Source organism: Lissotriton helveticus, chromosome 2_1 (assembly GCF_964261635.1).
Source record: "Lissotriton helveticus chromosome 2_1, aLisHel1.1, whole genome shotgun sequence".
NCBI classification, from domain to species: Eukaryota; Metazoa; Chordata; class Amphibia; order Caudata; family Salamandridae; genus Lissotriton; species Lissotriton helveticus.
Window position 1 is genome coordinate 1,755,771,291 of NC_136059.1, and position 27,434 is coordinate 1,755,798,724.

Consider the following 27,434-nt stretch of genomic DNA (forward strand, 5'->3'; position numbering starts at 1 on the left):
GCCGCACTGGTGTGGCCATCCTACAATGCTGCACCGAAAGTCGGCGTGGGGTGCCCCGTTGGCCTGTGAGGCGGCGTCAGTAGCGGACCGATGTGCGAATAGGCCGAAGGCAGCAGAACGCGCCAAGATCCGGATGGCACCGAGGTGGTGTCCAGCAAGTTGCCGCACTGGTGTGGCCATCCTACAATGCTGCGCCGAAAGTCGGCGTGGGGCGCCCCGTTGGCCTGTGAGGTGGCGTCAGTAGCGGACCGATGTGCGAATAGGGCCAAAGGCAGCGCAACGCGCCAAGATCCGGATGGCACCGAGGTGGGGTCCAGCAAGTTGCCGCACTGGTGTGGCCATCCTACAATGCTGCGCCGAAAGTCGGCGTGGGGCGCTCCGTTGGCCTGTGAGTTCGCGTCAGTCAGTGGGGGTTGTTTGAGGATCTGACTGCATTGGAAAGCAATGTGATGCTGTGCGTCGCCCCCAAGATGAAGGTTCCTCGGCTGCAGTGGGGCGCCCCTTGGTGTTTCACTCGCTATGCAGCTGAGTTGCGTGCGCACTTGCGGCGAATAGGCCGAAGGCAGCACAACAATGTTTTCGGAATGGAAGACACCACAAGGCGCTGAGATTCGGTTGGCACCGAGGTGGTGTCTAGCAAGTTGCCGCACTGGTGTGGCCATCCTACAATGCTGCTCCGAATAACGGCGTGGGGTGCCCGAAGGGGGGGGGAGGCGGCGTGAACGGGCCTCCCCAGGTGGAGGCTCGTCTGCTGTAGTGGGGCGCCCCTTTACCGTTTAAGTTTCCATTCAGCTGAGTTTCAGCCGCTCTTGATGCTACAGCGACAGGCGGCTGCAACAGGACTCTCAAAATGGCGGCCTGTTCTTTGGATTTGGGCCTGGTCCACTAAAATGGCCCTGGGACACCTTAGAACTCGGACGCACAATTTTTTTTTCCTTTCCTCTACATGCAAAAAAGGTAAATGTCCGGTACGTTACCTGCCTCATCTGCCACGATGTACTCTCCAGAGGAACCGGAAAAAAATATAGTTATGGTAACTATACCATGCATCGTCATATGGAGAGGTGGCACCGATTAATTATAGTGCTGCACAAAAGAGAGATTTGGAGGAGAACCCCCGACCTGCCTGTACATTCACCAAAGAAGTGGCACTGACAGCATCAGAGGCAAGGGAAACGGTCCCAAATATTTAGAAGAACTTTGGAAAGATTAAAATGGCATGTTTAGATTGTGGCAAATTAATTTCATGTGGACAGATGAGTGTTACTCTAATAAATACAGCATATGAACATCATCATAGTCGATGGTTGGTGGAGACATTTTGACTATATCCTGGACCTGCCCGTCCTCGCCCAAAATGGCGCCGGAATAAATGGGACTCGTAACTCCTTGTTGTGTACTGGTTGCAGAACCTTGATATCACGAGATACGTATGCAGTTTTGAAGCACATGGCGGGCGGGGATGAGAATTGATTGAATATTTCGACATCCCTATTGATATTAAGTTCTGATGTGTTATTGATTACTGTACTATTGAAAGTTCGAATTAACGTCACCCATGGTACTTGCCCGCAAATGTATATCTAGATAATTTTATTGTAACTGGCCCTGTCGTATTTTAATTATAAAATGTACGTCCACCGATTCCGCAACTGTTAGACACCTTAGTTCTTGCAACCTAATGGCCCGCCCGTTACGTTCCTCTACAGTGTAAATGTCTACTCATCATATACGATTACAGTTTGCTCCGTGGCCGGCCCACGTGGTTATAGGCCCGTATTTGTATACTGACATTTTCACAATAAAGGTTTTTAAAAGAAAACATGGTAGTAGTATTTACATTGGTAAAGTTTTTAATAATAGTCACTGTTTTAGAATCAGTAAAAGGCAAGTGAAATAAAGCAGTCCAATTACATGAAGGGTAAAAGGTATAATACGCAGGAACGCAGTAAAGATAAATGGTCAAGGGCGGTTGTGTTTTCTACTCCTGCAACATAAAGTGATCGATAAGAATCTGATATTCAGGCGTATCGGCAACTAAGACAGCAGGCCGAGCCTCTTTTGCTCAACGGCTCCGTCATGGGACGAAGAAACGCCCTTTTTCTCGAAAAAGGAATATATTTTACTTGCAGGACAGTTGTAAATTTTCCGGGAAAGTACATTAGCCTGGAACATTATAACATATGTTTAAGAAAAAATAATGTTCGAAAGTAATAAAAAGCGTAATTTTTAGGTCATATGACCAAGCCTTTCATCATTAGAATAAGAAAAGTAAAATGAACCAGTGAAAAGTTTTATTAACAAGTCACATGACCTGTTATGCTTACGTTACGCGCTGCGCGCCGCGCCCCGGATCGCTTCCGGGAAGCTGCCCTTTCACGCACCGGAGCACTTCCGGATGCGCTAACGCGGCGCGTCATATGACGCATTATGCGACAACGCAGGTCCAGAATATAGTCAAAATGTCTCCACCAACCAGCGGTTGGAACACAACCCCTTTCAGCAGGCTAAATAGTTCTGTTAAATGACAACAGAAGGGACAGGCAACAAGAACCATCAGTCAAAGAGGGGAGGGCAAGTTCTTCTCTACCGGGTCACGTTGGGGCGCTACCGGAACTGATCGAATTGGTAGTCTACAGTGTTTCTGGATGTTTCAGACTGAAGCTGGCGTCAGCATGAGAGCACCACCATCTCGTAGCTCCGTCGTGGCCATTCCACGAGCAATCATGGCAGCCGCTCCCCACCAGAAGCCTGCGGGAGTCGGGGGCCCCCAAGACTTTTGTAGAATCTTCAAGGCTGAGGGGACGCTTTCGAGAATGGAGCCCAAGCTCTAGCAGACAAGCGTCCGAGTTCCAAGGTGTCGCAGGGCCATTTTAGTGGACCACGCCCAAATCTGAAGAGCCGGCCGCCATTTTGAGAGTCCTGTGGCAGCCGCCTATCGCTGCACCACAAGAGCAGGAGCAACTCAAGTACATGGTGAGCGAGACGCTGTAGTCGAAAGAGCGGGCGGTAAACAGCTGAATAGCGGAAGAGGCACAGTGTAGCAAAAGCGGGCGGAATGGCAACTGAAACGGTAAAGGGGCGCCCCACTACAGCGTGTCTTTAGGTGAAACGGATTGTGGGACAAGGTCAAGAATGGAAGAGTAACCAAAAGGCAAAAAGTTCCGCTTGACCCCGGGAGCCGGCCACCTATGTCGGGGGCGATCTCAGGCCACACCAGGGCAACACGACTTGGGGAGGGGGCCGGAGCCAAGCGCCCCCTCCGAGTCCGCGCCATCACACCGTCCCTCGGGGGCCTCCGTCAAGCGGTTCAGGGTGGCACCACATCACATTGTTTTCAAATGCAGTCACGTCCTCAAACAGCCCCCACTTACATTGAGAATAGTGAAGCTGTAGCAAGTGCAAATAGGCTTCAGACAGTGTTACAAGCACTCCTCAAAACTTTGAACTATCAGAGTGCATGAGTTTCATGCTCGATCGATTGAGCTAGCCGGATCGGGCAACAAAAAGTATAAAATAGTTATGTAAATAGTTATTTAATAAAATGTTTTACCCTGTTACTTTGCTGGTGTGTTGTATATATTTGTAATATTTGCATAGAGTTTATCGTTATTTTGGGGGGGGTGGGTGGCGGAGCCGAGCTGTCTTGCAGCCATCATGGTGTGGAGCTCAGTTCATCTCACTAGTTTCGTATTTCTCATGAGGGGTTGTTCCTAATGTTTCTATTTTAGCGAGGTCAAAAAGAGATCCCATTAGTGGCCTACTGATTTTGCTCGATTCCTTTTGTTTTTTTACACGATTGTTCACTATCTGCAAAGACTAAACAGAGTATTGCGACTCTGTGCTTGTTTGTAAATAGAGAATGAACCAAAGAGAACTAATTCTAAAATAGTAAATGCTTGGATAACAATCAATCAAATGGAGAGAGAAGCAGGCACGACGGATTACAACGGGGGCAAAGGCCTGCGTTAACTACCCTTCACTATCTGCAAATAGAAATGAGGGGGAGTGGGGGGGGCAGCATTCAAAGCAGATCAGTGTGCATAAACACGAAAATGTTTTTACTTACCATGTACTTGACATTCGACAGCTTATGATATTTGCTATTAAAAAACCATTGAAATTCACTGAAAAACCATAGGTTAGAGACCATATATAGTTAGGAATTAGCATTTAAAAAACCTTGAAAATTCACTGAAAAAACCATAGGTTATAGACCATATATAGTTAGGAATTAGCATTTAAAAAACCTTATTTTACTCACACAAAACCATTGAAATTCCATATATAGTTAGTTGCACTAACTATATATCGCGCACCCGCAATCCACTGCTGATGATGTCACATATTACATCATTCATGACATGGTCAGTGACATCACTGATGACATCACTGATGACATCTCAAATGACATCACTGATGACATCACTGATGACATCTCATTTGACATCATTCTTGTGCTAATACGATAAACCTCTTCAGACTCTAATATAACCTTAGATACACTCAGTGTATACAGACACTCACACACTGTCACTCATCCATGGAGTTACTCACACACCTAGTCAGTCATGCAAAGAAACAATCTCACCTCTATTCCCTCAACTATACAGATATACACATTACTTATTCAAACATATACTAACACATATTTACTCTCTTATACAATCCCTGATACAAGTTCACAATGATCCATACAGCCACTCACACATTCAGTGGCTCTCATGCACAGTTATTTATATATGCCAACTCTCACATGTACTGTGTTTTACATATGTACTTACTATGACATGTAGCATTGAGATATCCATTCACTCATCAATACACTCATGCACACAGTCAACCGCCCATGTAGCTGTTTCCACATGCACTCTTGAACTCATACACCTAGTGAATCAACTGCTCACACATCTATGCACAGAGTCACACACCTCCCAGCCACCCCCACACAAACTCAATCTCCCATACAAATACTTGGGCAACCAATCAATAACACATATAACCTCTCGTATAGCTAATGATCAACACATGCAGCAGTTTACATCACAACAGACATACTGATGCACATATTCAGACAGTTTAGTCACTAACCCATGCATTTAGTACGACACATTTATTCACTCACTCATACAGTCAGTCACGCACCTACTAAATCCTTCATCCAGACACTTATACATCCACTCATTCTTCAATAAATCAAACATATTTAAACTTTACAGAAACACACAGTCACTGGATGATGTCATCAGTGATGTCATCAGTGATGTCATTTGAGATGTCATCAGTGATGTCATCAGTGATGTCATATGAGATGTCATCAGTGATGTCATCAGTGATGTCACTGACCATGTCATGAATGATGTAATATGTGACATCATCAGCAGTGGATTGCGGGTGCGCGATATATAGTTAGTGCAACTAACTATATATGGAATTTCAATGGTTTTGTGTGAGTAAAATAAGGTTTTTTAAATGCTAATTCCTAACTATATATGGTCTATAACCTATGGTTTTTTCAGTGAATATATATATATATATATATATATATATATATATATATATATATATATATATAATGAGTAAGTACATGCATGAGTGACTATATAGAACTGTTGGTGAATGAGTGGATGTGTATGTAGATGTTGGAATTACCTAATAAGTAATTGGTATTGGTTTCTCCTTTTTTTTTTAAATGTTAGTTTCTATTTTTGAATGTGTATGTCAAAGGTTATTTTATGCTGATAGGAGGTCTGCCACTTTGTCACAAGGATGTTGTCATCAGTGATGTCATTTGAGATGTCATCAGTGATGTCATGAGTGATGTCACTGACCATGTCATGAGTGATGTAATATGTGACGTCATCAGCAGTGCATTGCACGCGCAAGTTATAGTGAGTCCAACTAACTATAACCTGGGAATTTCAATGGTTTTATGCAAGTAAAATTTCCACCTAACTATAACTGGTGTGAAACCTATGGTTTTTTCAGTCAATTTAATAGGTTTTTTAAATGCTAAATCCTAACTATAACTGGTGTGAAACCTATGGTTTTTTCAGTGAAGGGATAATAAAATCTGCACCTCCTTGTACCGCAAGCCAACAGCGGGAAATAGCGTTTTACACGCCACAAGCGGTCACCCTGAGAAATTAGTTAAGAGTATCCCTTACGGAGAATTACTCAGACTAAGACGCAGACTAAGACGTAACTGCACCTTAGACAGTGACTTTGAACAGTCTGCTCGAGAGAGCATTGAAAGATTCTCCGAAAGAGGTTATAAACGTAACCTCTTAAACAATGCCCTGGGTCGAGTCAGAGGACTCTCTAGACACTCTCTTTTTGAACCTAAGACTAAAGTTAAACCGAATGTGGAAAACCAATTTCGAATGATCACCGCCTACTCAGCTAACTCTTGGCAACTGAGAGCAATTATGCAAAAACATTGGCATATTTTAAAAACTGACCACATCATTGGACCAGATCTGCCAGCTGCTCCCTTGATCACTTTTGGTAAGGCCAGAAGCATACGAGACCATTTGGTCCACAGTCATTTTAGCTCCCCTAAAAAAAGTTCAGGGACCCTGAATGAAACCAAGGGCTTCTTCCCGTGTGGCAAATGCAAGGCCTGCGCCTTTAGTAGGCGTACATTGTCATACGAGGTAAGAGGAGTTAAAGGGGGAAAGAGGATACAGAAGTTTATGTCTTGTCACACTGATCATGCAGTTTACTGTTTGATATGCCCATGCCAACTCAGATACGTTGGTAGCACAATCAATCCAGTTAAACTGCGAATACTCGAGCATATGCGAGCGATCGCGAACAAGGATTTTTCTTATCCAGTCGCGCGTCACTTTGCTATTAAACATAACAGCAATAGGGATCTGTTGAGGTTTTTCTGCGTGGATTATGTAGTGGATAATCCTAGAGGAGGAAACAAGTTACAGATGCTTAGAAGGTTGGAATCCCGCTATATACTAGACATGGAAACGAAGGCCCCTGGGGGACTTAATATGGGGGAGGAATTGTCAACACATCTGGGCTAGATTTAAAGTTATTACTTGCTGTTAGACGCTCTTGAGTAGATGCCAGCAGAACGAGCTGACATGGTTTGGATCACATTGATGTACAGACAAACTTGTGGAATTCTGAATTATGTAACATGTTCTTCGATGGGGGTATTTCTACATATTTGGTAAATTCTTGGGTCCTGTCCTGATAGCTGAAGCTTTGGAAAAGAAAAATAATTTGTTTGGGTGTAATGTAATAACCAGCCTTTGAATTTACAATGTAAAGTTATGGTCATGAAGCATACTTAGGTTCTGAGCAGCCTTAGTGGCTGCGATGCCGATCCACGGCGAGATTTTGACAGGCAGACCAGTTGGGCTGTAGTCGCAATGCACCTAGTGGGTGCTTGTAAATATAGGGCAGCGTCATTGCTGCAATAGCCGATACACGGCCATATTTGGGACCACCTACTATATAGAGGGTCATTAAACACGCATTTTGGCGTTTAGAAAATGTTCGCAACTATGATGTGCGAATTACCAGTAAGCCTCATGGCCATAAATATCGAATAAAAATGAAATATAATGAACAACAATTTTCATTTAGGCAATGGTTGAATGAAATCAGTAACACTCAGTGTTTGCAAAAGGTGGCATTAGACATTACAAGATGGCGCGTATGATTGGACTCGTAGTCTGTCCTATGTCTTTGTCTATGCCCGCAAACCGGAAATTAAATGTTATAATATGCTGCCACTGCGCGCGTTTTTTGTGAAACACTGACGAAGGGAGCGTTCTCCCGAAACGCGTCTGCTAAATAAATACTGCTGCTGAGATATATGAACCCCGTGAGTGCCTTACTTTTTCTTCAATCCCGGCGGGATTATTTGGAGGAAGTGCAGCAGGCATTTTTGATCGCGGTGCACCACCGCGAAAAAAGGCACCCGCTGCAGGAGTGACTCGTAATTGGTGTACAGGAGCGATAATATATATATATATATATATATATATTACCTACTGGCGGTCGCCAGTAGGTAGTTATAGTTAGGACCTAGTTTCCATAGGAAATCCGCAACATTCTATTGGGAATAACTTTGGACCTGGTGAATGAATGTTTGCGAATTTCTCAAAGAAGATGGCTCGGTCCGCTCCGCTCATTCTGTGAAAGTTTTGGGGGGATTGCTGAAGTGGGGGCTGAGATAAAAGGGGGGTCCCAAAACGTGTTTTTCCCATGTTATTTTCCATAGGACGTTTAGACACGGCTACAGCTCGAACGGCTGAATGGATTTATAAGAAATTTGGTAGAAAGGTAGAGTGTGGGTCGCAGATCACGCTTTTGTTTAAATGGTGTAAATCCGTTCAGTAGTTGCTGAGAAAATTAAAGTTGAAATCAGTTATATATCTGTAAGCGCGCACGGGTGTGCGCACTTATGCGGGTGTGCGCGAGTGGCATTCTGATTTGCTGTTTAACGTCTGTCAACATTCGATTCGGAGGAAATCAGGAAGTGTTGTCCTCCATTTTGTTAGTGCGAGTGAATATATAATACAGAACAAAGGGTTAGTACATGGAAAGGGGAGAAGGTAGAGATTGTCTCGCCGGGTAGGTTTTCTAAGGGGGTGCAGTATGGACTCTGAACGCGAAAAGACCATTTTTTTGGGGGAGAAAACATTTGCGGGGTGCATGCATTCGGTCGCGCACCCCTATTTACAAGACTGTGAAAAACTATAGTGGTGAGATTGGAAAGGGAGCAGGGTGGAGAGTGTTTGATTTGGTAGGTTTCTTGAGGGGTTTATTAAGGATGAGGAAAGTCTAAAAGTAGCTTTTTATCGTAAATAAGTTACGAGGTGCGCGCACTCGGTCGCGCACGGCGATGAAAAAACATAAAGAAAGATGGAGATAAATTACAAGTTTGAGTGTTTAGATGTAAGGTGGCTCTTAAAAGAGCCCTTGTGTTAATTGAGTTTTTGTAGAACTTATAAGTAAGTTCCGATGCAGAGTCTCATGTTACAGAGGAAAATTCTATTTCCCTCATCCGTGAAATGAACACCATCTCTCCGATAGATGCCTTCCATGTTGAAACGTAGGTTGTTGTTGTACATAGAACCCATGTTATATTCTCTGAGGAAAGCAGAAACAGATTTATTTACATGTTTCCTTGCTTTCTCAATCTGTGGACAACGTTCATTGGACCAATTCCATTTTTGTCTTTGGCATATATTTGAATACACCAAGACAGTTCGAGGAAAAAGTTACATCAATTGAAGAAAGGTGTCTTTTAGAAGCATTTCTAGACCTACACCTGTTAATGTGCCTAGATCATTCCCACCACAGTGCACAATTATCAGGTTAGGTTCAGGGAGATGCATAAAAGTTTTCACCAATGGTATCAATTGGTGACATTTTAATCCTCTTTGCCCAATCCACGTAATCTGCACATTTGGTAAGTCAAGGTTAGAAATTCGTCTGTTTGCAGCATATTTTTCACTCCAGTGAATATAACTGTGTCCTACAAGCCAAACCTTCATTTTCAAGGTAGATGCAGTAGTACTCCGATGGGTTCTGGAAGTGGAATGGCAAGTAGATGGTGAAAGTCACGATAAAAAAGTGTGTGAGGTTTGGTGTTAATGAAAAACTGAACATGATTGGTTAATTGATATACATCAAGATTGAAGACTACGCTGTATGTTACAGTTTTTTTTACAAACAAATCTTCTATTGGTCGTGGAAAAAAAAGAAATGTAAAATAAGAGTGGATAGGCAGGTGTGTTTGGAGGGAAATTACCGTTTTTGCTTGGATTTAGAACGTTGAGATATGAACTTTTGACCTGTGCCTTCAGCCAGGTGCAGAATGAGCTGTTACCATGGTAACAGCCAGAGAAGGCAGAGGGTGAAGGGTGACCGTTATGTGACTTTGAAAATATTGAAAGGATAACCAACTGAAATGTTAATTTGAATATGAAATTGTGCGGGCACAAATATGATTGGTTGAAGAGACATATATGAGTGTGTATTGACAGAAAACCTATGCCATTATTCTTTGGTTGCAGTGATAGAAGTATTATTGAGAGCTCCGTCAAACGACTATCGTATTACAACTATCATTGTTCTACATCTGATAAAGCATTGGTAAAGGTGAGTGTATAACTGATTGTTTCATGATGTACCGTTAAATGTGGTTTGATCACTATATTTGATTATTTGAGTTTGTGTGTGTGTAAGGAAGCACATTTTTGAGTTACATACAGCTTGAGATAATTTCAACTAATGTTCCATTTTATAATATCAATGTTTTGGAACATTGTATCTTTGTAATTATTACATAAAAATTACGATTAATTAATTTGATTAAGGATAGTGGAGTTCAGTCATGTTTTTAAGTTATGAGGTACTGTTAGGTCTATGAATTAAATGACACTTAGAGACTGATCTGCAACGAAATTGGGGGGGAGGGAAGGACGTAAAAAAATAATTTTTTGTAGGGGAACATGAACGTGTAATCAGTAGGTAGAGTAAAGGTGGAGGGGGTCAAATAATGGGTAAAAGAAGTGCAAGGCCAAATTAATATTGGAATAGTTCTTTATAGAGGTGTGAAACGCTCAGGTGCGGCTCTGTGTGTATCTGGGATGTGTGTTATTTTGGGTTTCCACAGCAGACTTGAGGGGGGGGGGAGGGGTTGAAGTTCTGTAAAGTTAATGGAGGTTGTGCGCCGGTTCTTCACTTTCTTTTAAGTCTGAATAATAGTTTAGGATGTATGTGTGGTAAACTAAATAAAAAAAATATAAAATGTAATGAAATAGACAGAAATTAATAAACATTTGGGAGCGTTTAGACATAATTTGTAAAGTTGTTTACTGATGAAAAAAAAAAGGAATTGGTAGAGCATTGATAATGCATGTAGAGAGAAAAATTGTTGATTAAATGTAATATTGTTGAAAAAAAAGTGGTAAAGCTTTAGGTATTTTAAAATGTAAGTTTGATGAAAAAAAATTACAGTATGGCTTAGAGCCGAGGGATGCAGTGGTGGGGGTGGGGTGAGAAGGAAAGGTGTCCCAGTATAATCAAATGAAAAATTGTGACCATGAGGTTGTACAGAGGTTCGTGGAGTATATGCTTTTAATAAATTGAAGTAGAAGACCAAATATATATAGAGGTTTCTGTGTACCACAATGTGAGAGACCATTTTTATCTGACTCTTGATTTCCATATCAGTTGCTTTGTGTTATCTTAGTGTGTGTATGTGTGTGTGTGTGTGTGCGTGCGTTCAGTCTGAGCTGAGGAAGTTTGTTCTGCAGGCAGAGACAGTTGTTACAGTGGAGATGAAAGGGTGATACGTACTGAAATAGGATATAGCGTGTGCTCTCTGGATGCGGGGGATCTGTGATTAATACACTGAGTGAACCATAACTGCGGCCAAGTTTTGTTACAGTAATAAATAATTTTTTTGTCAGAGGTACGATTGATGCTATGGTTCACAACTCGTAAAGAAAGGCTTGAGTGACCGTCGCAGGCCAGCGGGTTAAAGTATGAGAAATTCAGGTTGACAAAAGAAAACATGATTTGAGTGCAGTTGAGATTACGTGAAACACATGAATACAGTTTTAGAATATATTATTTCAGTTGTAAATACGAGTTAAAAGAGGGAACGTATATTTTTCAAATTTTTATTCAATAATGCAGTGTTTTGATACAAAGATTTTTATTTAATACAAGTAAACATAATATAAAGAAAATAGTGGGAAAAGTTACTAGTTCATAGAACACAAATGATGGAAATGTAGTATGAAGCAAAATGAATAACGTATAAAAAAAAATGAAAAATCCTCGCAATGAAATATATTTAATCATATTGCATGCAAGAAGGTGTGCTTTGATTTTAAATTCTGTAATCATATATGAAAATATAATTGGTTAAATATCACTTCATTAACAGTTAATTTTCAATATACGAAGCAGTAATAAGCTTGTTGTATGGTATTGTCAAAGGAAATGAAAAACGCGCCAAAAGGTAGATTTTGACTTGAGGTGCATGTATGTTATCTGTAGGAACGTTCGAAAATCAGGACTCAGAATAACTATTGTTTTGATATAATTTTTTGAAAGGTTTCAGTACACAATGTGTGATACAGGTTGATAAGCAAGGGTAATATCAGGGTAATTATAAACTTTTCAATTGTGAATGAAAAATCTTTCAATAGCCATCAATTAAAAGCAGCACATGTGTGTGAGGCGGAAATAAGGAGTGGAAAGGGAGAATGGTGATAAACTATATACAATCATATAAAAAGTCATTGTAACTATAGACATTTGTGAAGGCACATTTAATGATATTTTACGCAGCCTTGGTACGACAACATTTTAAATCAGATAAGATAACATAAGGTAGTGATTTGTTGTAATTAGAGCATCATGAAATGTTTTGAATAAAATCGAGGAGGTGTGGAAAGAAAATTAAGTCCACATAATTAAAAAAATTCACACCAGCCGGAAATTGCAATGTCCAATGTTAGTAAAGTCAATAGGTCATCTTTTATATAACATATAAGAATAAAAAAAAAATAAGAAAAATTAGGAAGGTAAAAAAAAGTCAAGACGTCAATGGTTTGCAGAACAGCTATACTTCCATTGAATAGGCAAAGAAAGTGGCAACTGCTTCTAATAGAAAGTCATTGTTATCATCCGAAAACAAGTCAGCCATCCAATTTAAAAGAGGAAATGAACAAACATGGTCATTAATTAGTGGAGCCTCTAGTTGCATCAGAGGGCAAGTCGGTGAATTTTCAATGTAGCTGTGTGCCAAGAAATCTTGCGCCGCTGCGAATATATTCCAATGACCCAGAACTCCATGTATCGCTGCAAAGGCCATAATCCCTCCGTCGGAACAAAGCTGTTCATGATCAAGTAACGGATTCATGAGATGATTGTAATTCACTTCAGGAGACACCGAGTTGCAGAGACATAAGTCCAGGGCCCACATGAAATCACAGCTCAGGCAATGAAATACAGGTTGCACACAGGTGAAATAGGAAAATCGAAATGATAATCCATATGATGCACTCAAAGTCGCGAGTGGTAGGATGCCATAGTATTCAAGCATCTTGAGGCGAAATAGTTCTAAGTGTTCCAGCTCGTTTCCAAAGGTGGGACGGACCTCCATTTTGTAATAACGAAAATAGGAATAGAAAGGTTGCAGCTGCTGGTAATAGATGAGGATGTCCAGAAACATACATCAGAGAGTATGGAGTGAGAGTAGCAGAATATCTTTAAATAATTTGGTGGAAAAAAAGCACCAAACCATTGGTTAGTAGTTGTAAAAAAATTAGTGCAGCTGGGAAGTGGAGGAGCGTTAAAGATTATGAGAGTCACCTTAGAAAATTGTAAAGGAAGGTCACTATTTAATAAGATATGCAGTTTTCTACGAGTGTTAGCTAAGTGAATGAGATATGTTTGTGAACAGATGCTCGGGTTGCTCGATTTTGGGACAATAAGGCTGTTGTTCAAGTTTTGGGATGGAACTTTGAGTTCAAGGTTGTTTTTTGCGCCCAGATGCACACATGAAGGTTCTCATGCGTGGGTGGGTGAAGTTAATTTTTAGAGAGAAACATATGCAGAGTGACTACTTCAGACTAAAGCTTGTGGTTTAAAAAGTCAAACTAATTAACATTGCTTGAAAATAAATAGTTACTGTTGAGTGTTATGGTAAAATTAAGCATTATAGGGGATACCGGTGTACATTTGAAAACACATGCAATATTACAGCGCTTTATGTTAAACAAGTTATGCAATTGGTAGTGCTTGGATGTGTACGATTATGTGCGACATTGATATTTTTGACAGTGTGGGCCTCATTTATGAAAATTTTGCACTATAGATGCTTTTCTTTTTCTCATGTTAAAAGTGACACACCGGTGGCGCAAGGGCTTCATAAATAAGGCTCTGTGGGGCAGATTTATGAAGGCCCTGCGCCGCCGGTGCGTCACTTTTTCCCATGTTAAAAGTGACGCACCGGCGGCGCAAGGCCTTCATAAATCTGCCCCTGTGTACTTATGACAAATGGAGAAATGACGTAATGAAATGATGTTAGGTGAGTGTAGTGTAATTACGGGACGAAAAACCTTTAAAGAGAATTACATTTAGTATGGAATAATTTTAAATTTTTTCCACAAACTAGGTATAAAAATATAGTAACTGTGTTAGCGGAACTGTAAGTTGAAGTTTGATAAAGATTAATGAAATAAGTAAATGTTGGGGAATTTAATATGTGCAGATAATAATCTTTGAGAAAAGGTAATAGTCTACAAACTTGAAAATAGAGGTACGGAATCCAATGCGCGCACCAAGTAACTTTTTATGGAGAAAAAAAAAGTTTCGTTCAAATTCAGGGTCTATACTGGACTACCTGATAAAACTTACTCGGTTACAGAATCTGTACCTTCTGTCCTTTCCATGTTCTAACCCTTTGATCAGTACAATACATTCACTCGCAGTTACAAAATGGCGGCGAACACTTTCGGATTTCCACTGATTCTAATGTTGGCAGATGTTAAACAGCAAATGAGAATTTTATAAAGTGTATATTTTTGTAATTTTAAAAAATAGGCAAAGTAAGTAAAGTTAAAGATCTGAAACGATCTTTAAGTGTCGTCTGCCTTTGCATCATTAAATTTTACTTATAAAGCATGTGAATCACAGTCTTGTAAATAGGGTTGCGCGATCGAGTGCGCGCACGACGTAACTTTTTACTGAAAAAAAAAATGTTGTTTTGGCGTTCAGGGTCTATAGTGCATTCCCTGAGAAAAAATAGTCGCTTAGATAATGTGTACTTTTTTCTCTTTCCATGTTTTCACCGTTTGTTCGGTAGAATATATGCAGTCGCATTAAGAAAATGGTGGCAACACTTCTTTATTTCTTCCGATTGGAATGTTGACAGACGTTGAGCAGCTAATTATAATAAATGCTATAAAAAACGGTTGCAATGCATGTATATTGTTAAAAAGTCAGCGATATTCATGCAATACCGAGCTAATGCTTTTAGCCATGTTATCTAGGTCCCATTGGATAAAATGACTTGATCAGTACAATACATTCACTCGCAGTTACAAAATGGCGGCGAACACTTTCGGATTTCCACTGATTCTAATGTTGACAGATGTTAAACAGCAAATGAGAATTTTTTAAACTGTATATTTTTGTAAATTTAAAAAATAGGCAAAATAAGTAAACTGAAAGATCTGAAACGATCTTTAAGTGTCGTCTGCCTTTGCACCATTAAATTTTACTTATAAAGCATGTGAATCACAGTCTTGTAAATAGGGTTGCGTGATCGAGTGCGCGCACCACGTTACTTTTTACTGGAAAAAAAAATGTTGTTTTGGCGTTCTGGGTCTATAGTGCACTCCCTGAGAAAACGTACTCGCTTATATAATGTGTACTTTTTTCTCTTTCCATGTTCTCACCGTTTGTTCGGTAGAATATATGCAGTTGCATTAAGAAAATGGCGGCAACACTTCTTTATTTCTTCCGATTGGAATGTTGACAGACGTTGAGCAGCTAATTATAAAAAATGCTAGAAAAAACGGCTGCAATGCATGCATATTGTTAAAAAGTCAGCGATATTCATGCAATACCGAGCTAATGCTCTTAGCCGTGTTATCTAGGTCCCATTGGATAACATGACTAAAAACTGCTCAGGGCAGATGTTTGCTTTTGGAGATATTCATGCTTAGCGCAAATATCTGCAAACTTCGTAATAGGCGATAGTAATGTTAGCGCCTGTTTCCAGTTGCTATCATCTTGCCACGTTCACTTTAGGATATCATTAGTGATAATTATTACTGAGAAGCAAAGTGGCGCACAAGATGGTTGCTATCTGCTAATAGGTGTTGCAAACTGGTGTTAGCGACAGCTACGTAATAGGGAGATAATTTTATCTTCGCTTTGTTGGCTCTTGAAGGCAAAAAAGTGGAGATAAACTCCCTTGATAATATGCCCTATTTGGGGGAATTCAGAAAGTGTGAAGCGTTATTATGTTAAAAAATTCCCTGCACATAATGTATATGTATTTACATAATAAATATAGAAAGTAAGGTTGTGTTGTAGTGCTTATCAAAAATATTGCATGTAGTTTCTTGGTAATGTTTGTTAAATTACATTGTATATAGTGATTGATTTAAAAAAATGTAGGGGGAAAAATTTGATAAAAAAATGTGGTTCACAAAGATATCTTGGGCTTTATTTATGAAGGTGTTGCGCCGCCCGTGCGTTATTTTTAACATGGAAAACAGTGACGCACCGGTGGCGCAAAGATTACATAAATAAGGCTTCTTAAACATAGACTTTATGATATATATTGGATAGAAAATTAAGGAATGTATATGATAGGTATGATATTTGGTAAAATGGGTGTATGTTGTGAAATATATATGTGTGTATTATGTTAACTAAAATTCAGTTGTGTATTTTTTTTAGAGAGTGTTTGGTGCTGAAAAGCAATAACCTGATGTTGAACGTGACAGTATAGAAACAGAAAATCTTTTTTTACAGGTGAGTTGATAAAATTAAAATGATAAGTTATTTGTGAGAAGATTATCATAATATGCATGTTTTTTAAAAAAAAATTAACACTGCTTCTGTTATACATAACGGTTTTAATTTGTACTTTAAACATATCTAAACATGCTTGTAGTACATATGTATTTTGAAATACAATTTTATACTCAATTGTTACCATCTTTTGATTGGCCTGGTTCATGTGTTATTTTATATATAGTTTGAGTTTATCTATTCTTTGACTGTAAGAGTTTGCTGTTTACCTTGGTTAATTTTTGCTAAATCATCATTAACTCTCAACTTTATGCTGTATCATTTGTGTACAGTAATGATTGAGTAATTATAGAGGTATATTATGATATGGCTGTTGGCGTGATGGACAATTCGGATGCATTTTTGTGACTGTACTATCTATTTGCATTCTATTATATGCATTTGCAGAAGTGTATTATGATGAGGTCAGTCGGACGCCATCGAGGGAGTAATGGTAGGGCCTGGGAGCGAGGGAGGGGGAGGTGTAGGGTACAGAGATCTAAAATATGATACATAGATAAATGTAGGAAAGTATATATTTTAATTAATAAAATAATGTTTCCAGTGTACACAGCATCGCAATTTGGAATGTAGTGCACACTGCAAAATTTATTTAAATAATTAAATTATGTATTTACTACATATTATCTGTATCCTGGTTTTTAGGTCCCTCCAGCAAAGATCTTTCTCTCTTTGTCTCCCTGACGCACCATAATTGCCTCCACGAGTTGCGACTCATTGTGGTTTCATATGATTATGATGAAATGTTTTACATTAGATGAAATTTACATGACGAGTATGTTGTTAAAGGTAAAAGCAACTGCCTCTGTGGGAAGTAGCAATCGGTTTAGTGATTGTTTAATTGGTATACTGTGAGTTATTCTTTCACTTTGCATACAGTTTGAATGACAGTTTATAGTGGTAAAGTTAAAAATAGATCTGTACAATAAAATTAGAAAGTGTTTAAATAGTTCTACAGCCTGAAATGCAGAAAGCAAATTTCACAGTGAAATATATTTCTGTAGCACAATTGTAATTTACAAAATTAAATAGAAACCTGTTAATCTCTAGGATAAAAGTATCTGTTTCTTAATAAAATAAAGATGAAGGTATTATAATAATCAATGTAGTTAATGACTTTAAAAGTATGAAAGGGTATGTAGTGAAAAGATTGCTCAAGGTAATCATTGGTTAACTAATTATAAAAAAAATATAATCTAGTCTTTATATTTTTTTAAAAGGAGACAGAAGATAGAAAATTAATAAAAACATGGAAGATTTGAATGAAAATGAGAATATCAATTTTGAAATGGCACAAGAAGTCCTAGAAGAAATACTTGAAGGAGTATTTGAGGATGAGATTTCATCTGAAAATGAGGACTTTTTGGACAGCACATTTGACAGTGCATACTTAGAGATGGTGGAAGAAGAGAATGTGGAAGAGGAAAATAACAATGAAATATCAGATGAAATAATGCTAAATGTGATTCTAGAATATGAATTATTAAATTGATAAAATTATTTATGATTAAATAAAAAAAATAAAAAATATTATTGTTGTACTCTTAATTAGTATTCTCTTTTTTAAGAATGACAGTAAAAGTTGTGCAAAGATGGATAAAAGATTATAAAAATAAAAAGTATTGCAACATCGACAATGCTTGAAAGTCAGAATAGTACTTATATGTCTCAAGAAAAATAAATAAAACAAAACATGTGTAAGGATAACATAGATATGGAGTGTCACAAATTTAGAAACAATATTCAATTTAGGATTTGCTACTCTGACCAGAGACTGTTTCTTTGTCTTTATTCAAGTTATAAAATCAAGTATTGCTTATAATTTGTATGGTATATGGAAGTAGGGGTCTATAATATTCTTTAACTTTTTTCAAAACAGGTTATCATTGACATCAGAAACATCAATCAGTATGCCGACGAGAAATGAGAAAAGAAAGCTGTATAAAAAGACATACCATTTGAAGAGAAAAGAGGGACAAGATTTACGTACACAACAAAGGACGGACAAAAACAAGAGTGCTCCTGGTAAGAGCAGTAAGGAATTTTTAAAAAAATTGTGTCAGAGAAAAAGTCAATTGGATAATATTGCTAAGGAAAAACAGTTTTCAGGATCTACAAGGAGAAATGGACAAAAAAAGAAAACTGTGTTGGAAAAGAGTGGTGAAGAAAATATGTACAGTAAAAGACGTACAAATGAATTTGCGGAAATAAGGAAACGTATGTTTCATAAGAGAGTTGTTATGAATTTATTACAAAAGGAAAAAGTTTCTAAAAGGAAATCTGCATTTTATAAGAAAAAAATATATAGAGGACATTGTGGATGATGCGTTCGAGACGAAAAAAAATTGTTTATTTTAGTGCTGAAAAGAATAAATACACTAAATAAGGCAATTAGAGTTTTAAAAGCTAAGAGTAAATGGAAGAGACACATAAATAGAAGTAATTTTTGTAAAATCTTTTCTGGTAAATGGATGCATACTTCAAACTCTGAGCCATTTTTTAATGAAGAGAGTTACTTTCAAAGTAACGAGTTGTTGCATGCAGTTGACACCAGTGGTCGAGCGTATGAAGTAAAGGATGGCTGTCCTATTGAGAAAGAGAAAATTGAGGTCAGAAATACAGAAGGGGAAATAGGTGGAGAAGTTTTACAGGGATCTGTTCATGCTCCTGTTTATAGTTGGAATTGTAGCAGTATTTGCAGTGTGCGACAGGATTCAATTGATTTCTTTCGCAATTTCTTACGTAAGTACACTAAGGAAAGTTTAAAGAAAAAAATGGTACTGTTGCAAGAATTAGATCGGTGCAGAGTGAGAGAAAAAATAGGTTTGCCAGGACATTCTTTGGCTTGTCTTTCAAAAAAATATGCCAGAGTGTTTTTCACCATTTTAGGATGTTAGCAGTGCATCATACCAAAATGAGAAAATTAGTCAGAAATATGTATTATGCAAAAAGTCCAGCACTTAAATTGAAAGAGTTAAATAGTGCTCTTTTACATGGATGTGTATTAGATGTGAAGCATATTTGTGCAGAGATTGAGGAAAGTTATTTTGGTCGAGGTGAAGAGAATGTACAAACTGATGTAGTTATAGAAGGAAATGTGTTAGAAAATGTTGGACATTTTAATACTGAAGAATTTGAACAGGAAATAACAAAATTTAAGGTCATTGCAGGTGAAAAACCAAATTTCACTTGTGTGTGTTGTCGACGCATTCATTACAAAAGTCAAACTAGGTTAGTTGATTTATATTTAAAAAGTGAAGATGAAGATAATACTCAGTGGAGAGAGTTTGCAACTTATTTGCTGGTAGAAAACTATTTTGATTTGGGTTTTGAACAACGTATTTGTAAATATTGTTATAATAAATTAAATGAAAATAAAATGCCTGCTAGAGGTGTTCATAATAATCTTGAGTTGATAAATATTCCATGGGAACTGAAGGATTTAAATACTTATAAGACTATTTTGATTCAATGTGTACATCCTTTTCAGGCTATTGTTCGTATGGAGCCTAAGACTGGGAAATTAAATCCTACAGATTTACAAAGAGGAATAAAGGGTAGAGTTGTATATTTGCCACTTGATTTAAAGAAAAATATAGAGACAATTGGTATTGAAAATGTAGAAGAGGATCCTCTTGTTATTCTAGTTAATGGTGTACCTACAAAGAGTAAGAAAATCTGGCAAGATTTAGTGGATGTTAGGAAAGTGAAGAAGGCAACATTGTATTTAGTTAAAAACAATAAATACTATAAAAATATGTATGTAGAACAAGAAGATGTAAGTGATGAAGAGAATAATGATTTCTCTACTGGACAAATTGAAAAAGTCAACATGTCCAGAAGTGAAGAAATTTATTACAGTGTTCATCCACTGCATTCCAAAGAAGCATTGGGGAATGCAATTGAGTTAGTTCAGATGAAAAAAGCAGAAGGAAGTCCTATTAGTGTGTGGGAAAAAAGTTTGGAAGGTCGTTGTTTCCCACACTTATTCCCAACAGGTGAAGGTGCGCGATATGATGATCGTGCTATGCAGATTCCTGCATCTGAGTACCGGACAACAAGGTTATATGCAGAAGATCCCAGATTTCGTCAATGTATTCCATATTTGTTTCATCTTCTCTTTGAGAGTGACTTATCTGGTCTTTCTTATGCAGTAAACCATGTCTTAAAAAGTGGAGTGCATCTACATAATGTTTCAGCTAAGGATTTCATGGATAAAGTGCATCAGAAAGATAGTGTTTTGGATGCTCATCTAATTAACTTAATGGCATGTCAGCGTGGTACTAATGAATATTGGTACCGTCGTCATGGAGATTTGAAATGCATGCTACGAAACTTGGGAGCACCAACATGGTTTGTAACTCTAAGCTGTGCAGAGTACGCCTGGGAAGATTTACTTGAATATCTTCGAGAGGCGAATGTAAATATTGAAAATATAAACTACAAGACACCAGGAGAATTGTGTTCGTTGGATCCAGTTAATGTTTGCCGATATTTTAATCATCGATTTGAAGCAATGATGTCGTTTCTTACAAACAAGAAGAATCCACCGCTTGGTGAAGTTTTGGATTTCTTCTGGAGAAAAGAGTATCAAGCTAGAGGTGCTCCACATATTCATATGTTACTATGGATCAAGGATGCTCCCAAATTTGGAAAAGACTCAGATGAAACTGTACTGTCTTTTATTGAGGAATATGCCACTTGTGACATACCTAACAGTACAAGTGATAAAGACTAAAGAGGAAAAGTGTTACGGTTTCAAAGACATCGTTGTGGAAAGTATTGTCTGCGCAAATTCAAAACAAAGGATAAGTTCTATACAAAATGTCGTTTTGGATTTGCACGACCAGTACTTTCAAAAGGAAGAGTGAATAATTTGATGTCATCTTTACGACATAACATCACTAGAAGATCACCCAAAAATACTTATAATTTAAGAAGAGGAGAAGAGTCCAAATATATAAATGACTACAACCCTGTCATTTTGTCCATGTGGAATGCCAACATGGATATACAATATGTTGCGGACAACTCTATTGCTGTGGCTCGATATGTAACGTCTTACATCACAAAATCTGAAAAGACGGAATTGAAGGAGATGTGGGAAGATATTTCTCATGAAAAGAGCCTAAGCAAGAAATTGTATACATACAGTTTAAAGATGTTATCACATCGAGAAATTGGAGCATATGAATGCTGTGATCGATTGTCATCAGCAAGTCTTTATGCGAAATCTCGAAGTATCCTGTGGGTGAGTTTAGGTCTAGCAGGAACACGAAACCGTGTATTGAAAACTGTGCAAGAAATTGAATATTTAGCACAGAAAGAACCCAATAGTACAGACATTTTGAAAACAAATATGTTGGATACATACTATCCAAATAGAAGTACTCTGCTAGAAAATATTTGTCTGTATGAAGTTCTTGAAAAATACACATTTAAAAGGAATATTAGAGAAAATGTTGAAAAAGGTATCTACGCTGTAATCGGACAAGAAGGATGTCTGGTGAAACAAACAAAAGGACATTTGATTAATCACCGAAAACTGAGTTGCGAAAATCCAGACAAAAGAGAATTTTACTATTTAGCTCTTTTGCAACTCTTTAAACCATGGCGTACCGAAGAGGAACTACTTGGAGAATTTATAAGTTATGAAGATTCTTTTAATGCATCTAAAAGTAGTATAGAATGTCCTGCTTTTAGTAATTATCTGAAAATGTTGAACGACGAAATAGAGCAAGAAGCAACAATTGCAGCGGAGATGGCTAGAGAAAGTTCACAAGAAACACAAAGTTCAGCATCGTTGAGTCAGGATCCACTGGGAGAACCAATTATCCGAAATGAAGCAGCCACTGCCATGGATGAGGTGGAAAGAGCAATGGAGCAAGCTCAAGAGGATGCAATAAACTTAGAACATTTGGAGAAGGAATTTAATCTTGAGCAAAGACAAATATATGTGGAAGTGACAGAGCACATTGAGCATGGTTTTCGTCATGAGAAAAAAGAATGCTCATGTATGTCATTTCAACCTATTCGACTATATGTAAGTGGAGAAGCTGGTACAGGGAAAAGTTTTCTTATAAAAGGAATTACTGCATATCTACAGCAAAAAACTCAGTCATCATTATCTTGTGTGGTGACAGCTCCAACAGGATTGGCAGCACATAATATTAAAGGTATTACTTTACATCGTTTATTGATGCTGCCAGTTGAACATGAAAACAAATTACAATATCACAAGCTATCTGGAGATGCTTGTTATGAAGTTTCAAGAGTTCTTAAAGAAATGAAACTTCTTATTATTGATGAGGTAAGCATGGTATCTAATTTAATGCTTGCTTTTGTACATTTAAGAATGCAGCAGATACTTAAAACTGACTATGATGTTTTATTTGGAGGGAAACATGTCATAGTTTTTGGAGACCTACTGCAACTAACTCCTGTAAAAGGACAATCTGTATTTGAAACTGTGACACATGAAGACACCAGAAAGTGCCTTGGCAGTATTGGAAATGTACATATATGGTCACATTTCAAATATACTCAACTGATTCAAAATATGCGACAAGCAAAGGATACTAAATATGGAGATATTCTTCAAGATATAAGGATTGGAAGACTAACTGAAGATGCAAAAGAAACTCTACAAACTCGATTAATATGTAAGTTGTTTCCCAATGAAGAAAATGTACCAGAAAAAATATATAGTAAAGAGGTAAAAGATAAGTCAGTTATATGCTTGATGCCAAATGTTGAAGTTGGAAAATCAAGAAATTAAGAAACTGGAAGCAAAAGATAAAATAGAGTATGAAGTAAGTACTATTGTTTTGTCTGATAATTTAAAGTTAAAATTGGATAGTCTACAGACATCTATATCTAAAACTGCTGGTTTAGAGAAGAATCTGTATGTATGTTTAAATTGTTGGATTATTTTACGGAGAAATATACTTGTAGAAAGAGGTCTGGTGAATGGAGCAATGGGTAATGTTGTTAGTTTTGTAAATTACCCAAATAGAGATGAGATTGAATTTTTACGAATAAAATTTGATGAAATTGAGGAAGTTCAACTAATCAGTCGCTGCTCAAGTCGTTTTTTACTTGTAAAAGACTTGTATGTCCGTCGGAAACAATTTCCAGTTTGTTTGGCATATGCAGTGACTATTCACAAATCGCAAGGTTTAAGTGTAGATTGTGCTTTGGTAAATATTGGAAATAGTGTATTCAAAGAGGGTATGGGATATGTTGCGTTATCACGAGTTAGAACTTTATCTGGGCTTTATCTAATTGATTTTAATGAGACAAAGATCAGTGCAGATTTAAAATGTGTACAGGAGTATAATAGGTTAAGAAGAGAATATGCTCCACATTTACCTCAATATCCTTTAATTTAAAAGCGTATAGTTAGTCAGAAAAGGAGAAATGAGAAACAATGTAGTGAAGTTTTAGAGAAAAGAAGAAAAAAAGATGAGACTGCCATTGATAAGAGTAAGAAAAACATAAGTTCTACAGAGATTGTTGGATTTAAATTTGAAAATAGGTCTGGTGTCAACTGCTATGCAAATGTAGTGGTTAATGTGTTTTTTTTCTAAAAAGGTTACAGGAACAGATTAGAGAAAATCAGGAGCAGACATTTTGTTGTTCTTTAAATTCTGTGCTTGAAAAATGTACTAGTGGTAATAGTGAAGTAGCAAGTGTTTCAGAAGTAAGGAATGTTTTAGACATATGTGCAGAACTAAATCAATTTTCGCAGAATATTCAGCAAGATTGTCAGGAATTCATTATGTATATGCTTACAGTTTTGGAAGAAGAAGGTGTAGGTATTGATAGTCTATTTGGCCTTTCTTATAAATGGGAACATATTTGTGATAATTGCTCATTTACAAGTAGTACTGACATACACACAGAAAGATTTATATATTTAACATTACCAGATTGTAAAACAGTGTCCTTTAATAAACTAGTTAAAGATGCATATCAGAACATGGTCTGTTCTCAATGTAATTCAGAAATGTTATCTACGTTATTTATTCATAGATATGGACAATATCTTATTTTAATGCTTCAACGATGCAGAGCTGACGGAACTAAATTGTCAACTTTAATTCAAAATTTTGTGGCTTCTCAAATATCTATTTCTAGAAGAACATTTGTAACTGTAGCAATTATTTTTCATGAAGGGGCATCTATATCATCAGGACATTACATAGCTTATTTGAAGAGTGCAACTGGTTGGACGCTGTGCAATGATAGTCAATTAAGTTTTAAGAAACGTTTGCCTTCTGAGTTAAGAAATTCTTATCTGATATTTTTGCAACCAAAATTTCAGTGAAATTAGTTGGACGACTCAGAGTAATACTGTAAAGATATGAAAATGTGTCCTTTAGAAATATGATGTGATTAAGGGTGTTCAAATATGGAAATGAAACTATTATGTGACAAAGTGATAGCATCAGGTAAGGTTTCATTAATGTTTCTGGAAGACGAGACGGTGGAATTAACTTATACTATTTTGCAATACGGAAAACAATGAGATATGGAAATGTTGACTTAAGATAAATGTTTTTAGAGTATACTTACTTGAAAGTTTGTGGAGATGTACTAAAAAAAAATGATTTAACTCATACCATTTGGCCTTGCGGAAATGTATGAGATATATTAATGTGGAATACAGATAAATGTTTCTAGAACATACTTACTCGCGAGTTTGTTGAGATGTACTCAAAAAAAAAAAGGACTTATCTGATAGTATTTGGACATGTGGAAAATAATGAGTAATCAAAATGTTGACTTCAGATAAATGTTTTAAGAACATAGATGCACGGTTATTTGTGGAGTGGTATTTTAAAGTAACTGCTATACTTTAGTTAGTTTATAATTGTGAAATATGTGGTGTACTTACTCAAGAAATTGCGAATTAGAGAAAAACATTTAAGACATGTTTTTTCTAGGTATTTATAGTATGTATAGAGATCTTTTATGGGTTTTTTAAATACAATCATTTTGATTGTGTTTTTTTTCCCCGCTGTTACATGATGATTACTATTGAAATCACTGTTTATAGTGAAAATCAATTTATCTGAAGACAGCAAAAATAAACCAGTAAATATGTTATTTAAGATATTTTGTTACATTTGATTTAGAAGTATGTATTATAACAGATTTCTTTATTGTCTTCCACAGAAATTACATTTTTAAGGTAAGCACAACTAATCATATCTGAAAGTTTTGGGTATCTATCTCTTACTCTAATTTTCTTCATCCTCTTCCTTTGATAATGGTGTTTAGATATGGTTATTTTCTTTAACTCATGCTTTTACTTTTACATCTTTTTTGTTAGCATTCTATTCAGTCTTTCTATGTCTTCAGTTTCTAACTTACGTTGCCTTACAGAGAGTCACCTTCATTGATCTTTTATTGGCTTTCTTTCCTGAATCTTAATTTCTTTCTCTTACTATATCTTACAATTTTTTCCCTTACTCTGCTATCTTTATTTATGAATAATTTCCATAAAATCTATAGTTTAGTTTTCTCACCCTACTTTATTTTTGTTTATATGTCTCTGTTATACTACATGTTTGTTTGTATTTTATTCATCTTCTGTTACTCTACCTTTTGACTCTTTTTCTCTTAGTGTTGATTCTTTATTTTATCTTTCTCTTTAAGATATTTAGGTACTCTTACTCTGTTTATTTCAGAGATTGTTTGGTTTGTGTATTATCACTAATCATACTCTCATTTTGGCTATCAGTTTACTTTGCTTCAGACTGTGATTCTTTGAGTGCTTTTATTTCTTTCAAAATATTCTGTCTCGGTCTCTTTCTGTCCTTCTGTTTTTTGTTTTTTCACTTTTTGGTTAAATCAATTTTACTTAGCTTTGTTTATTGAAATAACACTATCACCATATTTTTACTTTTCTTTCACAGATACCATGTTTTTCAAATATTTTAAATTTTTCATTTATTACTATTTCTTAGGTAAGTATAAATAATAAAAATTCTTTTTAAACCCTGTGTTATTTCTTTGAGTATCCTGGTCATACTAGTGTTGTGTTTTATGTAAGCATTTCCATGGAGGATCAGCTGCACAGTTACAAGGAGTGTCTAAACAAATTACTGTAAGAAATGAGCAACATTTCAGTCACTCAGTTTACTAATGTTGATGTGTAAAAGAATTGCTGGTAAATGTAATGTATTACAGAACTTTTCAGGAAATTATCAAGGGAGTTTTATTCTGCATTTTTAATTTTAAAAGGCAAGATAGTGCAAATAAAATTGTCTCAGTAGTATGTAGCTGATGCTAACACCAGTTAGTGACAATTAATTATAGATAATAACTATATTGGGATTTGCTTTTTTTGTCTGTGAAATTTAATATAATTGACATATAAAGCTAACATTGCAAAATGTGAATGTAAGTGTTGTTGTTTTCATGGCTTTACGTAGGGTCGGATTGGGATTTCATATCTTCCCAGGCAGTGACAAAAAAAGTGGGCTAAATTCATGAGACGTGGTCCATATTTAATGGGTGTGGTCCACATTCAAGGGGCGTGCCCTTTTATGAAACACCATTTGCATATACAAGGCATGAAAGTGGGAGGAAACTGTTGTTCCATAGGACACAAGACCAAGGTGACAATGGTAACATGGTGAGCAACTAAAACAAATAGCAAGGCCCTTTACTGTCAAAAAATTATTTCAGCCCTTTAACACAGAAGCATTTGAAAAGCAAAGAAGCCGGCGCTATTACTAACCGACTTAGGGGCATATTACCAAGCAATAGCGATAATTATCGCTATTGCTTGGTTAGAGACAAAGATTTACCGCTGAGCTGCG